At 34.5% G+C, this 19029-nt stretch overlaps 1 protein-coding gene across 15 annotated transcripts in view; it reads left to right on the plus strand.

Moving 5' to 3' along the window:
- The first annotated feature begins 318 nt into the window (after positions 1-318).
- cac (cacophony) overlaps positions 319-19029 on the plus strand; it is a 135286-nt gene continuing 116575 nt past the window's right edge. For 4 of the 15 annotated variants that reach the window (XR_008404679.2, XM_053744644.2, XM_053744639.2 and 1 more), the window contains exon 1: positions 323-528. The gene's annotated coding sequence lies outside the window, so the exon portion shown is untranslated. Of the gene's footprint in view, positions 529-19029 lie in introns of all 15 variants that reach the window. The other 11 variants (XR_008404676.2, XR_008404678.2, XR_008404677.2 and 8 more) reach the window with 7 other exon arrangements.

Below are 19029 nucleotides of genomic sequence, written 5' to 3' on the forward strand. Positions count from 1 at the left end.
TTCGGCGTTGTTCTGTTTGATTGAACGGCTTATTTAACCAGTTGGCTGCGACATATATACGCTGAAAGAAACTAGGGCTATATCATTTACTGTGAACATTTTACATGTTATATTTATAAACATGGGCAGCATTGCAAAAAGAAATATCTCTATAGATATAGAATTCATTTCCTATTGTGTTAACGTAAAAATGCATGGTGAAAAATCTGCTCGTGGCGTTGCAATTATCGGTCCTTTGAAACACAGGTATCGGGGGTGGGACGCGCCAGTCAGCGACGCGATACATCACTGTTTGGACGCCTACTGACAGCCGCCTTTGCGCGGTAACCGCGAAATTTAAAAAATATAGCAGTGTTAATTTGAATTTTTCCTCTTTTAAATGCGATATTGAAAAAAAAAGCATTCTTCATTTGATTTTTTGTTTATCGAAGCGATTTTGATGTGGTGTGTATTGTGATATTTTATAGTGAATTTACGTATCGTAATGGTTTGGTTTTCTGCAGAATTGGATGTTCAAATAACGTTTTGGTAAGCATCCTTTTTTTGAGCTATTAATTAGTAACTACGTGGTATAGGAACAGATCGTATTTAAAATAAAAATTTCTTGGTACTAATTCACACGAAAGTACTAAAGTAAAAAAATAGGTACCTAATGTCTGAAAGTGAAACTCAATACAAATTGATAGATTGTGGTTATTACAATCAGTAAAAAAAATATTGCTAATTGAAATAAGCTAAATTCATTGCGATAGAAACATACAACTGTTTGGCTGATTGTGTTTACGTATGTGAATTATTATTTGGAAAACACGCCCAAATCAATACATACTATCTACTTGAATGGGAGTTTCATGTATTATCATTAGGTTTTGAAACTAATATTTATTTCTTATATGCATGTTAAACTAAATTTAAATTTTAATGATATGGAAAAATTCATGGCTCGAGTGGGAATCGAACCCACGAGTCTGCTTAACCGACAGCGCTCTTAGCCGTTGAGCCGTGGAGACCTTTCCCGTTCGAGCCATGATATTTTTCATATTCTTATTTAAATTTAATATTCATTCTTGTTTTGACGACCTCGGTGGTGCAGTGGTAATGTTCTTGCCACTGAACCGAGAGGTCCTGGGTTCGAACCCCGGTCGAGTCATGATGGAAAATTATCTTTTTCTGATTGGCCCGGGTCTTGGATGTTTATCTATATATGTATTTGTTATAAAATATAGTATCGTTGAGTTAGTATCCCATAACACAAGTCTCGAACTTACTTTGGGGCTAGCTCAATCTGTGTGATTGGTCCTAATATATTTATTTATTTAAAGACATAATAATTATTTATGAAAAGTTTATCGTACTCAATAATACATTTATGATATATACATATAATATACATAGGATCTACTTAATGCTAAGTATTGTCTGCCAGTTTACCTATCGATTGTGAGATTTTTATTAAAGAATTAGCGGCCCGCCCCTTCTTCGCCTGGGTAAAACTATAATAAAGCATACACCATAACCTTCCTTAGGAATCACACTACTTATCTATTGGTGAAATCCGTATGAAAATCAGGCAGAGGACTTTGTTTTTATAATATGTCATAGGCACATTAGAGAGAGATATAGACTCTGATATAGAAATGATTATTTTTCCTTTGAGCTTATTCTATTTGCGGAAACAAGGAAATAAATATGATTGAAATTTCATTACTCAGAATGTAATTATAGAGTTACGAACTTCTGGCCACGTTGATGGATCTGGAGGTAAAAATTACAGGATATATTTTTTAAAGATTAGTTTTTAGGTAAGAAAATTGACATATCTTCAAGGTATGGATATTTTTGGATGATTATTTCCAACTGTTCAGCATCTTAGATTACATTTACAATTATTCATAAAACTTAAAAGTAGGTAATAGAAATACTTATTCATTGTGACTGATGCGCTAAATATTATTTTAGGAGATCGATCATCGATGAAACCATTTACAAAAATAATCAATAACATAAATCAAATTAAGGTCATTTCATTTTTTTAATTTGTTGCTGTATTCAACCTGATTTCAACGCTGCATAGTTGAAATCAGGTGATCAATATACTTGAGTACAATTATGAATATTATAATATACATGACAGGCGTACAAATATTTGAAATTTTACTTTATACACATACACTCAATTATTTACTTTTATGCTGCTTATAATTTGAATTCAAGTATCAAACAAGCGAAGCAGAACGCAACACTAGCGTTCCTTGTTTGTAAATCTGACTTTGAAGTACAAAAGGTTTCTCATCACAGAAAAGCAGTACAAAGAAAGACAGAATATCAAGACCCTCAAAAGCTTTTTCAAAACAAAAGTATTAAAAAATTTTGAAGCCCTCCTCAATTAGTAAGGTTTAATGTCTTTTTGGACATTATCCTCGTTATGAATGGCTTTTCCTTTCGGTTACATAAGCCCTACTCTCAGTTTTTTCATTATGATTTTATAAATAAACCTATTTTGGCATTCAACGATTGTCAGGTTATTTCGTTTTCAATATTATAAATTAGAGTTTGTCCGCGGGATGCCGGCGTGAATTTCTTAAGAGAACATTTATTTTTCCGATACTACTACGAACTACATGTACCTATGCAAAATGTCAAGAAAATTGGTTGAGTAGATAAAGCTTGAAGAAGTAACAAAGGAACAGAAGTAATAAACGAATATTAGTTAGGATGCGATAAACATAGTCACTTGCATAATTTATACTTATTATTTCTCGTTGTGAATTTGCAGCGACAAAGTTGTAACAGACGGGAATTAATGACATTTCTTTCTTCCAGTTTCATCTGGAGTTTAATCTGATCAAACATTATCTCAACTTTGGGGATTAGATGTAACAGCCACTTTCCAATTAGGGCAAATAGCTATACCAGTAAAATAAGCCAAAAAATCTCGCGATCATGCTGCGAATTTTGAACAAAAAAATATTTCTAATTTTGCGATGGAAGAAGTAATATATTCTCCTGGAATATTACTTACCTGTTATATCATTGAAATTCAACCAAAGTTTCGAGTTGTTTGGCGTAGTCCCAACTTATATATTATGAAATCAAAAGTGAGTTTGTTTGTCACATTCCCGTTTTATCTATCAATCCTCTTTGCGTATCTAAAACGGGATGACAAGGTGTCGGGTGCACGCAGAATGAGATAAGGCAAGTTTTGTGTGAGTTCCCGTAGGAAGACGCGGGCAAAAGTTACTTAAACTTTATTGTGCTATTTATAAAATAACTAGTAACGAATAACGATTAGCTGCAGATTAGGGATCTTTTCTAACCTATTATTCATAAACAAGTTAAATCTTATTTTTATGTAAAAATGAAATGTTTTGTCTCGCTCTGTCAATGATAAATATTGAAAAATGAGATGAAATTAAATTAGGTATATTTTAACTATAATAAATTTTACCTTATTTTTAAAAAAGATGATTACTGTATACATCTGTATACAATAAGTTTTTTAACATTCGATTGCAACGATGTTAACACCGAACTATGCTAGAGAATAGTTCCTATTTATGTGAATACAATACAGCTATAAATCTTGAATCATCGAGTATTTCATCTCACATATTGAAAACCTCTGACTGTATCGGAAAAGTTGAAATGCAGCTGAACGTGACTTAACACAAATTTTACAAATCACTTCGTTACTATGTTGAATTTATAGTTTTACTAGTCACGCCCCGGGGCTTCGCTTCCGTGGGCAATTCGGGATTAAAAGTAACCTATGTGTTATTACAGGTTATATGCTACCCGTGTACCAAATTCACAACCCGCCCAGTAGATTTTGGGTGAATCAGTAAAAGACATATTCATAACATAAATGGTCCCATATAATGTTTGTAGGATGGATTCCTGTGTGTATCTTGCCATTAGCTACTTTCGCAGTTGTGTTGAAACCTGAAGTCATTAATGTATCATTTGACGACCTCGGTGGCGCAGCGGTAAAGTGCTTGCCACTGAACCGAGAGGTCCCGGGTTCGATCCCCGGTCGGGTCATGATGGAAAATGATCTTTTTCTGATTGGCACGGGTCTTGGATGTTTATCTATATATGTATTTGTTACTGTGTGATTTGTTCTAATATATTTGTTTATTTATTTATCAATTCCAAATTTAATTCAAATCGAGCCAGCGGTTTATCCGTGAAACCTGTTACGTTTTCACAGAAAAACAACGCATTTATAATTATTAGTGTGGAAGTGTGGATTTATGGTTTCCAACTGAAGTGGAAAGTAACTTATAAAATACATTTTTAAAATATGTTTCTTTGAAAATGCGAAATAAGAAAAATTCTATATATATAGCTACGACTGTAGCGGTTGTAGCTACGTCGTAGAGCTGCTACGCCGTCGTAGGCGACGTCTACGATTTTATAGCTGCTCATTATTTTTACTGCTATATGCTATAGAGTGGTCTAGAAACTTCTATATATAGGTATATATAGTTTTGATACAAGCATTTTGGTGTCCAAAGGCCTCCTATTTCTTCTTCCATAATAAAACTAGTATTGTTAGTTGTCTAAATCAACGTATGATCATGCCATGTCCTACTAATATTATAAATGAGAAAGTTTGTGATGATGTGTGTATGTATGTTACTCTTTCACGCAAAATCTATCGGACGGATTGTTATTAAATGTACACGGGTAGAATATAATGTGGAATAACACATAGGGTACATTTTATCCCAAAATTCCCACGGGAGTGAAGCCCCAGGACGCAGCTAGTTAAACATAAAAAAGATTGAAGTAGAGTAACGCAGTCAATACACCACCTCTCGATGCCGGGTCAGTCCACTTCAGTCTCGTGATCCGGTGCTAGTGTATTCGCATCGCTCAGCTGAAAAATTCTTATATCAATTGCAATGTATGTATGTAAATATATTTGTTCGACCCTTTCTTTTCGAGTGTCAATTGCTGGTCTTTGAAAACAAACTCAAATGCAAGTTGGTATACAAACTCATGCAGCACGTGTCTGTTCCGATTTCGCAGAGGAGAGGAGAAATCACTCGAGCGAAGCCACGGGCAAAAGCTAGTATAATGTTTTTTCAGTTAAATATAAAATGCTTATATAATATCATCTAGTTACAGAAAAGATACTCCACATAATGGTATTCATGAACTTTATAATTGCAAAGCGAACAATGCGTATGTGACGAATTCCCGGAATAATCAGTTTTCCGTTAATAGGGAACAAAGGAAATGTAATATAGTACGGGAGCGTCGAGTTTGTAACTCAACTTTGACTATAATAGGTGCATATACAAGCTTCGTTTCACTCTGTAGTTATGATATTAATCTACTTAATCTTTGCGTATGCTACGTAACCTCGTCTTATGCTATAATACATAGTAATGACCATGAAGTGGTTCAGTAGTTGAACATCCACTTGGGATCAAAAGGTCTTAGGTTCAAATCCTACTCGTGCCATATGAGTTTTCATACTAATGACTCATATATCATCATTTGCTTACGGTGATGAGGGAAAAGATCATGAAAATTCAAGAAGAGAAGACTTTGCAGATTGCTAGATCTCACACGGAAGACTTTGCAGACTGCGTGATTATTTAGTTCACTGACATTCACATTACTTGCTAGTATATATAGTAAAAGTCATGTCAGTTACCTATAAGCGACTTGACACCAGTGTTAGTAATAATAGACGCGATTATTAGGTAAATAATAGATACGTTACGTGCCTCATCCTCGAACATAACTGTACATCATAACCACATCACAGATGGTCCACTGTGTAGTTAACTAGTAAACGTCCGGGTGTCACGTCGTACCATAAGCAACTTAGCGCTAAGACTTATGTCACGGTAGTGGGGAGGAAGTGATTATAGAAACATACACTACTCTACGTACTATAGGCATAGGTACAGGTATAGTCATCAAGCAATCGATAAAGAATCGAGATTAATTCCCACAGACTGGGACGTCATCGGCGTCGTTAGGATAAGGTTGGACAATGAACTCGTATTGTAAACATAACTCTGCCAGTTACCAGGCCTCCTAGGTGAGCGGCGATTCTACACGATGCGATGCAACCCATTAGTGAGCAACCCGTGTTTTAGTCATCAACAAGACAACGTGTGTCACATTTAATACATATACTGCTCCGCGTTGCGCTGTCTTTTTGTTTGTCGCTAACCTAGGACACCGGGTTAAGGGATATTTCCGACACAATCAATCGACGCTCGATGATATGTTTCAGAAATACGAGGAAGGCTTTCGGAGCGAATTGAGTGATCGTTCCATCAAGCTGTACTTGTATTGATGCTGTATCACACCTACTTCTACGGCATAGAGGTCCATATACACATAGTAACTTGATGTAGGGCTGAATGTACATAGTAATTCATTAAAAAATGACTGTGTTCAGAGTGTTTAAAAGGAAAAATAAACAGAAATTCATTAATTTTGCCACAAAATTTAAATTGTACATAAGTTTTTCTGGTGTGTGAAATAACTCACATTTCAGTTTTCGACCAAACTCAGTTAAACAAATCATTCATACTTCCACATCTATTCATATTAATATGAAAGTGTCTTTATGTGTTTGTTCTTCTTAAATATCAACAAGGAGATATCTCGATAGTGACATTGCCTATTTATATCGCGGGTAGAGCCGCGGCCAACAGCGTGTTAAAAACTTCTACCATTTAAATCAAAAGAAAATTTTCTTGCATGTCAGTTTTGATTTTTACTGCAAATAGTGTTTGCACGCAAACTCACCCAATAATTTAGCTGTCATTTATACCAAAAGTTAATAACATGCATTTTAAAATATTTTATTACAACCGTAAAGTTAATTTTCTGTGCGCTTTCATACGATGCTTTAAATAACTTTTCAGGTAAAAAAAATCCATGTTATTGGGACAGGTACCTATATTTCCGCAAATATATACTACATTAATGTACCGAATTAAATCCTATAATCTACAAGAGAGAATAGGCATTTTTTCAGTACCCAAGACTTCAGCTTTGCTTCCCAGCCCAGCCAAGGTACCTTGGATTAACAAATAGGAAACTTTTATTTTTTTATTAAGTAGATAGCGCTAACGTGCATAAAATTGACGTAAATATTTAAAAAAAAATTACAACGTTTAATGAACCACTGGGGTAACACCGCGGGGTACACCTATAGTTCCAAATATAGCTAAACCATTGCGGCTTGTGGCAGTAAACGAAAAATAATAGAAATAGTTCACGCGCCAAAAGGTGTGATTCGGGTGAACATCAGAAGGTCGAATATCGGGAAATAGGCTAAGTGATTTTTCAAATGACGGGGCGGAGGGAGACGCGTCATTTTTCACCGTGAGACGTACGTGCCGACAGAAAGATCAGGACTGAATTAACTGTTGACAGCCCTGCTATTATGGCTTTCAACTTTTATTAACTTCGGCGTTCGTAAAATGTACTTTTTTAACATTATATAATCTATTGATATTAAGAAAAATACTGTGACGAATAGTAGAATATGACTAAGAATACATAGGGTACTTTTTATACAGAATTTGTTACAGGAGCGAAGCCCTGAAGCGCAGCTAGTGTTATTATAACTTCGTCTCCTAATCACTGTTACGCAATTAACTTTCTACGTTTTTACGCGTGGTAATTAATGAGTTCAGGAAGACCTTTGATACCCTCATACAAGTATGATAAGGTATATCGAGAACAAAGCCAAGATGGATACCACAGGACAGTGAAGGTTAAAATGGGAAACAAGAACAATGATCGCGTACAAGAAAAGTCAACCGTGTAATGTCGTATAGGTATAGCCGACCATCTAAAACCTGGCGCACATATACTGCCTGTAGCGTATACGTACGTTTATGGAATTGTGGCTTTGACGCACACAATTTCATAGAAAAATGCGCATGCATATGCGTAACACAGATGGTGTGCACAGGCCTTACTAAAAATATAAATATGATTACATTTTAACAAAATATGCTAATTAATATATTGTATATATAATATTATAATTCTGCTCGCAAACTAGCGAAACCCTGAATTGTGGGAACCTGGAGAACCATTATTGTAAAGGCTTATTCTACCACAGTGATCATATTAGAGCATATTTGAATAATAATATTTGTGGCCTTAATTTCGTATATTGTAAGTCTATGAATATAATAGAACTATTCTAAAAAAATCTCTATTCTTGGATGTTATAAATTGAACGCATTTTAGAACCAATTTCACAATCGTGCTCCATTGTTTTGAATAGTTTTTGACACTGACGTGTGTTGGCGTACGTCGAAATTTCATACAACTTCCGCTTTGACTGTGGGTGGACGTCAAAAACACGGAGTGCGACTGATCAATGGGGCTTGGATCTTAAAAGCTAGAATGTAGGCTTGGTCAGACAGATGTTACGCTGAGTTACTTGCGAAGTGAGAACTGACATAAATGCCGCCTCGCCCTCCCACAGTGACTGTCTTTTATTTGACGCCAGACTATTTATTATTATTAGCTTGTGAATAGTATCACTTAAAGTAGGGTGCATAAGTCAACTTTGACGTTAACATTGACCGAAAGAAGCGTAGAAAAATGAAAAGTAATCCAATTTATTTAAAACGTCGGTGGGGCGTAGGTTAAAGGTAACGTCAAAGTGGACTGGTGCAACTTAACCCTTATAGGTCAATGACATCTGTATGAGAAAACCTTCAACTTTCTAAGCACAGGGTTAAGTATTATGCGTCCGCGCTGATGTTAGCAATTTTGGCTGCAATAAACTTAGGTATATTTATATTTTTTTATCGTGACTTTAATACCAGTACATCAGACGTCAACCCTCTTTGGGAAATTCAATTTAAAATTTGGAAATTGCAAAAAAAGCGATGACACGCAACGGTTTAAAAAAAATAACAGTGTGGTTCGGTCTGTTGAAAGGAACTTTTGCTAATTGTGTGATAAGTATGCTCTATTTCGTTTACTTTACGTTAAAAAAAATCACTGAAATTTCTTGTTATAGATAGGTATATGATGTAAATAAATGTCTATTTATGGGTGCATCTACCAATTTTCTCAAAATCTTCGTCACATTAACTAGTTTCAAAGTCCAGCGACCCATCTCGACACCCCGTGTCATCAACACGTCGCGGCATTATCAAAACAAAGTGTTTTTCGACCTATCATGGGAAAGCGACCGACTTTACGAAAAATCCAATTTATCCCTAAGTTAGTAAAGTTTTAATAAAATATACAGTGATATTCTACAAAACTACCATATATGAGTCAGAATTGTATAAATACCTAGTCATATAGGAGAATAAAAATCTGGGACCTTTGAACCACTGGCAGACCTAGACCTATACTGCCAGACTGGTACTGCCCAAAAGAAATTTAACCCTTATTGATCATTAACGCTTGTTGTTTTCTTTGCGTAAAAACTCTGGACCTTTATAAAAAAGTTATGTATTGGCCTGTCCTTGTTTTCCAAGTCACACTGCCTGCTGCTTTGTAATATTCCTAGCACGTGTATCATATTATAACAATATTTCATTTCATGTCATGTCGGCGAGAGCTTTATATTAAAATCATTTTGTGAATTGTTTTACGATGCTACCGATTTCTCGTCTGTATGCTATTTCGGTACACAGCTTTTAGCGTCAGAATGTAATTTTGTGGCTTTTACGCCACTTCGTACTTTAATTGAGTGTTCATACAGTTATTGTTTAGTATTTTCATTGAAGTGTTTTAACTTTATATACACTTACATTTATTAGCTTTGTGTTTTTTTGTGGGTTGGGTTTCAACTAGACAAAGTTACTCGAATTTGAAAATATCAGCCAAATTTCACAAGTAAAGAAAAAAAACCTAAATATGGTATTTAGATATATTTACGTAATTATGAAATTTGGTACGTACAATTCCTGAATAATAGTTATTGTATTTAACATTAAAATGATTTAACTTTGTATTATTGGTAAAACGGGTGAAGCATAAAATACAAATTAAAAATGTCTATTCAGAAACTGATAACGGATGCTTATTAACGAGTTTCCTTTTTCCTTTGAGTACGGAACCCTAAAAAGAAGATCTATGTAGAAAGTTATGTCGTCGTTATTATTAAATCTATGAAATCAAATCTATGTTTACGAAGGAAGTTCTCACCGAACTAATTTATGCTATGTTCACGCGATCGTGGATTGTGGAAAAAACGTGACAAGGCTCCAAAATTTCTGATTGTAGTCAATTAAATTCGGGTTCATAATAAAAATGATTGCTTCGCATGTTAAGTAATGGTACACTATGCATGTGTATGTGGGAAGAAATTATCTTGATTTCATTAGAAAGGACGATTGGGACCAGCTTTTAAGATATGTTACGAAATGTCAACGTGATTACATAATACTCGTCTGAATGTGACTACGTGAGAGCTCTTTGGTCCAAATATGTTACGGGCTTTCCGCTAAATACTTCCGTCCCTTTTCACAAAATGACACAGATTACGGGAAAGCGATTGAAAAGATATCGTATCAAAATCAAACTTGTCAGTATTTATATATTCTTATATAACTTAGCTAAATCACGCTCTGCTTAAGTTGAAATGTCTACCATCTATACCGGGCGGAAATTGCATGGCCGTGAGCGATTCTATGTTGCGAGATGTGTGGAAAGACGGCTAGCTATTCAAACATTCGCTCTTATTACATTATTATACTATTTTTTTATCTAGCCTGAGGTTGAGTCCCATTGTTGAGCAAGTTTTAACATTTTCAGATTCGAGTAAATAACCTTTATTTTATTTAGAATTACTATTGTTTGATTGACATAAAAAGTTGTTAAGCGAGTAGGAAGAAGAAATCGTTCAGTAATTAGTATAAATATAGCAACCATACGAATCGAAAATATTAGGTTTTAATATTATAATAAATTGTACAGTATGTTAATTAGGTAGGTAGTGTGACTTCTACCTAAATTAGAAGAGGAAGACCCAAATAGTTTTCTTATATAAGCTTGTCACTATCCAGTTTTCCAATTATCTGCACATCAAAAATCACTCCAATCCAATGCTCTATTGGACTAACAAACACATTTCTCCTTTACTTGAGGTCGGCCCTTATACGTCTCGCCTGGCTACTACTCACTGCTTGTGTTGTCTGAATGATCAGTTTATGTTTCAAATGATTGGTGACCAAGTCACTGGTGGTCGTCCTTTGCATTTTATCGCTTCTTTTAAACAAAAAACGTTATGGAATAAAAGATGGAAGTGGCAACAACTATCAGTGGTCGATGCTAATGATCGGTCGCACGCAATATAGATTACATCGCACTCGCCCTCGCAATTTCCGTGCGATAGTGCGCACGTCTTGCATGCGCGGTGTGCGTATTTTGTTGATTTTTCACAGGGTAGAAGACATCGGTTAGAATAAATACTAAGTTTACCAAAATATCGTATTTACGCGTTGTGTTGAGCAGGTAAAAGTTAACGTCAAAATTGACTAGTGTAACTAAAAACTCGCTTCAAATCAAAAAAATATTTTAGAAAAGCTGCTATATCGAATTACAAATGAGGAGTAGAAAGTCTGAAACCTTTGAAAGTCATCAATTCCAACTCAAAAAGTTATAGTTCTTGTATGGGCATTGATTCCTTTCGAACTAAGTAAATGGAAAAAGTACAAGTATTTATTTGAAGCAAATGTTAATATTTGAGTTTGAAAAAAATCCTAATTACTTACCAGCGCCTCGAAATAATGATGTAGATTTAAAATACCAACAAGGGCGGAACCATAGATTAATCATAGCACGCGCACGGACCTTCTACATCTATGGGTGGAGCAAAGACCTTTATTTCTTAAAAAAAGGTAATGCTTTTTTCTATCTAAGTATCTATGCTCGCTAATGTAAGAGCCCACGCAACGCGCTCTGATAAGATCGCACTCTAACGCTATATCCGTGCGATAGTGACGATAGAGGTACAATATGCGATTTGATTGAAAAAAAAACCATGTTGGTCTGGCTTCAAAATTTAAACATGCGCAGATTGTAGAAAGGGAAGCAACAAGTCACTATTTAATCTCAATTCCACCAATAAACATTCCATATAATGCTTTTAAATGTGGCAGAGTTTTGCAACTCCTGGCTTTGTCTATCCCGCAAGGGATAAGGATGTGACACTGAATCTGTAAATGAAGAAAAAATCGCTTTAAGCTGCCATGTAATAAAATAATAAGTCCAATAAAAATAAGATACCAATTAGCGTAATATTTAAAGTTCCATGCGTAGTTATTAAATATTGTGCTATGGACAATTAAATATCTCACCTACCTGTGGTGGTTCTCCCTTGCCAGAATTGCCTTAACCTTTACAGCAGCTGTATACATTAAAGCTGCTTTATGAAACCATCATCATAAAAGAACACTATGTTCAAAATTACATAATCCTCAAAAGTATTTCAAATCTACATTACGTATCCGTTAATTGTTATAAACATTTGTTATAGTAAGCAAGGAGTTTCGTGTAACGCTCTGTATATCTGTTCACATAATTAATTCGAAACTTTGATTGATTAGAGATCTCGGTTTGCGAATTCAAGTGTAAACCAAAATTATTTCACGCATACTATATATTTTACTGCAAAATACAATACAAGATTGAATTCATCCCAGTAATTTTCCATATTACACTACTGTATTTAATTAGTTATGAGTTTTTTTTTATCTCGCCTGTGAATGTTGTGTCCCACTGTTGGGCAAAGGTCTCCACTTTCCACTCGTCTCAGTCTTTTGTAAATTCTGTAGAACAGAGTACGAATTTGTCGATATTGTCCGGCCAACTCCTTCTCTGTCTACCTCCTCTTCTGCGGTCGTAATGTGGGCAAGTTCATTTCGAGAGGCGCCGGGCTTATATCGCGAGGCTCCATCGAAGTTTTTCGAAAGCGTTTTTTAGGTCGCAATTATTATATAGCAATAATCACAGCAATAATATGCTGTGATTATTGCTATATAATAATTGCTTAAATGCGCGTGGCATCTTACCATTATGCCTTATTTATTAGTTGGTGAAACTAGAGTCTGTTATCAATAACAGACTCTAGTCTTATTATATATATAAACTGTCGTCTCGCAAACGCGTGCAGCGGTGTTTCTACAATATGTTCGCGAATATATATATATATATATATATAGGTAGGAACCTTCCGAAGATGGGTGGTGGAAACGCAACCTTATGGTCGGGGTGCCGACGATCAGATACTGTGCGTACGGCCTCACTGTGATTTAGCGGACATGATTGATTACTGGCCAACACGTACATGTTTCTGCCCTCAAATTATTTTACGGCCCTATTTTATACCCTCGACATGAGAGGGCCGTTATAAGTTTATGTGTGTGCCTGTCTGAATGAATTTCCGTCAGTTAGTAGTTAAGAGATCGTAATGTTTCATAATATGACGTTAGCTGGTACTTTATATTATTAGAATTTAATAATTTGTTAAGTAATTCACTGAATCGAAAACTTATTAATTTTTGAACAATCTAATAACTTAAAAATATATAGATCTAACAGAAATCAATCAAATAGGTATTCGAAATTTGAATCATGCCTAATGGCGATAATCATGGCATGAAAAAGTTCTAGATTTAAGAATACGGAATACGGGTGTTCGATTTAAGGCCTCTGCAGAATGTGAAAGTTGGAGCGACCGCGACCAGCTGAGGCAACCGGCTTGCGGAGGAGACAGGCTGAAATTCGATCAATTATAAAATTGATTAGGAGCAACGACTCTGCTGATCAGAATTGATTTTTAAATGAACTGTCAGAACTACAATATAGGTACGTTTCTTTTCCGGGATTAAAAAAAACTCAAAAGAGCGGTTGGCACGTGCCGCGATGTTTTCTTTCAATTAAATTACTGGCATCTCATCATTAATATCTGCTCCTACTGAATATCTCTTTTTCTGTTCCATTAGACTTTATAATGTAAATGGAGAGGTACATTGGAATTTTTGGAACAGGTTACTTTTAGTATAATTTGTATCAGTCAACAGCACACCAGGTTATCTGCATGAACCTCTATGGCGTGGTAATAGCGTTGAGTTTGCAATGAATTTGGGTAGGTTGATGTGCCGTTGACTGTACAACTTGCGTAATACAGTCGAACTCTGGTGGTTAGATGAAAAAATAATTTTAGTGACTGTAAATTGAGTTGAGGTAGGTACACATATAATAATCGTATAAATTCGTAAGGTATATTGAACAAACAAAGCATTGTTACTAGTTTTTCGAAGTTAGTAGTAGAAGTAGCTGGAAATAGAATGAAAAATATCGATTAAAAAATACTACGTTACGTACAGTCTGTCAAGTAAGTCATGCAATAAAAATCATTTTTCATTCATTCAATGTGAAGAAAAGTATTGTACTCGTATGTTCTCCTCCTCCTGTATGATGTTCTCAACAGTTTGAGCTGAAATTTTGTACACACGATTAGTTTGGATGACAATGAATTATTATAATAAGCATGACCTGGTAGTGCACCCAGTTTACTGCACAGACATGAATTTTGTGGCATGCATTGATTGCACAATCTCTCTGACAACAAGGAAAGCTTGTATCAAAAATGACATTTATTATACTTGAGCCTATTCCAGCGTATTAATTAAAATTGAATTAATTCCATCGTGTGATACTTCTTGGCGCGACCATTGAGTATAATCTCAAAAATGTTTTGGTACATTTCATGAAAAAAGATGTACTTTAATATACTTTTCTTTAGTTTTGACGTTCGTGTCCAGTAGGTTTTTTTTGGCACAACCTCGCGAGATTTTTTGGATAATCAAGTGGTATTAATTATAGAAAATATATATGTAGGTAGTTAACTTTACAAGTCAATTTACAAGACAAATTACATGTCAATTATATAGTTTTTAGCAGGTATCATCCGATCGTAAATAATACTTCATATTACAACCCTCTAGTGAACATATGTCGCCAATACAATGACATTCCCGCCGGTCGCAGAGACTTTGAATTTGACATATTTCGTTTGAATTTGTTCCAGTATCGCAGAGCCGTCAAGCGTGAACTGTCTATGTAGTCTGTTCTGTAACATAGATTGCTATTGTATATGGTGTGTAGTCTACAGTTTGTCTAACACAGATGTATTTAAACTCAATAGGCTATTTTACAACAAGTCAAATCAGATACTTTTACACAGATGTATGATTCCTTATATTCAATAGGCTTTTTTACACCAGGTCAAATGAGATACTTTTTTCTAAATGTCAAAAACGATATATTTTTTTTTTTATGGAACTTGTATGACAGTGATGTCGTAGTGACGTCACTATTTCAATATCTCACATTGAGTCAATAAGCATTCCTAATAAACTAAATGATAATTAAAAATAGTAAATCATAAAATTGATCAATTGTATGTGAATATTTAAGATACTTCAAACATTTTATTTTTTACCCGGTAAAAAGCCTATTGAAAAATTCTCAGTTGATGTTTGTCTTGTCTATGATTTTGTAAACCAAAATTTCTTAGTTAATATTTATCTATATATCATTATCACATATTTCTTAATTGTTTGCATTTTTCTTATATGGTCTTTGTATGTACTCTGTTTTTGAATTGTGGTGTAGATCGTAAGCTTATAATTTTACTACTATGTATAGTTTTACTACAATTTGTTACGTGTATTTAAATAAAAGATACATTTCACCCCGGTAAATGGTCAGGTTCCCGTAGGATAATTGAAAAACTAATTATGAATCACAAATGCCTCAGAATCCCGGGTTAACATCCTTTAGACATTTCATCCCGGTAAATGGTCAGGTTCCCGTAGGATAATTGAAAAACTAATTATGAATCAAAAATGCCTCAGAATCCCGGGTTAACATCTTCTAGACATTTCATCCCGGAAAATGAGGAGGGTCCTGTAGGAAAATTAGATACATTTCATCCCGGTAAGTGGTCAGGTTCCCGTAGGATAATTGAAAAACTAATTATGAATCAAATATTCCTGGGAATCCCGGGTTAACGTCTTCTAGACATTTCATCCCGGAAAATGAGGGGGGTCCTGTAGGAAAATTAAAATAACAATCCACGAAGCCGATTTACTTTAAAATTTTGTAGAAACGTGTAAACAGAATATAAACAAATTGTTTTTATTGACTAAAGTCTGATATAGACATAATGGGCGCAGATGTATCAATATATCAATATAAAACTCTTCGTTACTGAGTGAGTGACTGACAACATACACCCGAAACTGCTGGGCGGGAAGCTGAAATTTGGCATGTAGGTGAGTGTAGGTGAGCACTAAGAGAGGATTTTTGGAAATTCTACTCCGAAGGGGGTGAAAGGGGCGAAAAGCTGTAAATATGAAAGTTCTACACCGTTGAAGTTAGTTACTTGAAAATTTGGATTTTGGTTGTTTACAACAAAGTTATGAATACGTGTTTCAGATTTTTCTGAAAATTAACTCTCAACCCCTTCAAAAGGGGGGTGAAAGATTTTATGAGACTTAATGCAATTTTCAAGATAAAAAGCTGAAAATTGGCACACTTACTTTTTGTAGTAAATAATAGTAGTAAATACAAAAAAAATCTTTAATTTACGTTTGCGGTTAATAAAAAACCTTAAAACGTCATGGAAAATGGGACGGCATGCGTTGCAGAAAGCGGGAGTGGGAGTAGGAGTGGAAATGGGAAGGAGACACGCAGTGGGAAACAGTACAGGACACATTGCAAAATACATGGTATGTAGGAAACGGTATGGGATATCTACTTTACATTACATACAGGAAGCGGGATTGGACAAGTTTGCGGGACGAGACACGCAGCGGGAAACAGAAAAATGAACTAAAGATGAGAAAAAATGTGATTTTGAATCATATATGTTTACCAGTCTTACAGAGTACGCGATAAAAAAAATACGGAGATTTTGGCTATGAAATTCACGCGGGTTCTAATAAATTGAGTGTGATAATAATAAATGTCCTCAATATTCCAATTTTAAATTATCATATAGGTAAAAGTTATTACTTTTATAACGGTTTCATTTAATAAAAAAATTAAAGTGCTGTTCATTGCATCGAGCGAGATGTAAAATGAAAATTACGCTCTTAATTTGTCTTCTCAATCCTTAGATTTACTTTTTCGTCGTATGTAATGATTTTTGCGTTGCGAATATAGTCTAGATAGGTAATAACAAATAAGTCTGGAGATGTTATTCAAGTGGCTATTCTACAATAGAAAGCCATTTTCCAATAGCAACAGGGTCATTGGAAACCCCCAATGTCCTCCTGGGGGTATTATTTTTGGCGCGAGCGCGATTGGGATGACGCCGGGCGAGGTATCTACTCAGTGTGGGACGCGACCTGTTGACGTGAGGTTGCCAAGTGCGCGAACAGCCCATTTGCGGCGGGACTTTTCATAAATTGAACGTTAATTTTTTAAATTCGATTCGGTCTGTTGATTTTGTTTGTGGTCAGGTTTTTAGTGATGTGAAGTTTATGCATATTTATTTGGAGTTTTAACAAGTAAGTGTACTTAACATAAAATTAAATAGGTATATTGTGTATCAGGTGTTAGTTGTTCATTTTATACATAGATATAAATATATTTTAAACTTTAACGTTTTAACGCATATATTTTAAGATTTATTACTATATTGATATTTATTTAATATTATTACATACAAAACATTCGAATCGATTAAGTATTTCTAGAATATTTTTTATTCTAACACCTGACTAAAAGAAACGTATCGTATAATTATTTTATTTCTCAATCAGCGAAAAATGTTGTTAATTAATGAAGGTTCATCGGATCAGCTCTATTGCAAGCTCCTGTTACAGTAAAACAGGATAAATTTCACCTTTCCTTGCTCCCTCTTATTTGTCCTTCGGTAAATTGATTGAACTTAAAAGGGATTTAATTTAGATTTGTTTAATTATAGGTACCTTGATTATTTCCATTCGATAATATGTTTCACTAAAATATGTGCTTATATAAAAAAATATATAACTAGGTATAAGTAGATGCATGTAGTAACACATGCATATCATAATTACATATATAATTTCAGACAAAATAGTTATTTTTTTTGAGTATTTATCATATCATCCTGTATTTTATGAAATAAACATGGAAATGTTATGATAATTATATGCTATCACTCAAGTAAAGATCGGTTCAGTCGATTTGTATTTTGTAGCGGACAAACACGAAACGTATTAACGATTATATAAACAAAACGAAATTTCAGAGGTTTCGCTTCTATTGAAATTTCAGGATAAATTGTATACTTTGTGCTATTCCAGCTATTCCAGTTATAATTCGCCAGTGAACCAAATTCAATCGAAATCAGTTAGTAGATTCAATGTGATTATGTAACAAACATCCTCACACACATATGAAAACTTTGCATAAGTCTATATGCAATGTTAGAAACCGCCTTGTCCGTCCTCAGATAAAACATGATTTAGAAATGGATAGATACATTTATTTATATGAGGTATAAAATATATATAAATCTGTGTATAAAAATTAATAGATAATTTAAATAAGTGCGTATTTAGATTGAAGTCATCTAAACAGATATAGCCGTCTTCGATGCCGCCACCTGTTACGCCCTCCCGCCTCCAAACGTTTTAATATTTATGTGCTACGTTTGCTTATATATTTATAGGATATAGGCTTCACAGAGTATATTTAGCGCAGTAATACATGTAATGTAAAGCTGTCAGGCTTTGTCGGGTCTGCTCATGCCGCGTTTGTCAGTACATTTGTGCATACTGACTGCCTTAATGCGTATACGTGCTCGTTTACTCTATATAATTGTACCGTACGCATTTTTATGACCGTCTGAATCAAATTTCAAATTCAAAATTTAAAAGCAGATTTGTCCATATATACAGGTATACATTTATTTATTATTATATTTTAACGCAGACTATATAAGGTAACAGTTTACCTTTTGCGTTTACTAACTATCGTTTTACCGTTAACTAACTATGTAAATTA

Source organism: Plodia interpunctella, chromosome 5 (genome assembly GCF_027563975.2).
Source record: "Plodia interpunctella isolate USDA-ARS_2022_Savannah chromosome 5, ilPloInte3.2, whole genome shotgun sequence".
NCBI lineage: Eukaryota > Metazoa > Arthropoda > Insecta > Lepidoptera > Pyralidae > Plodia > Plodia interpunctella.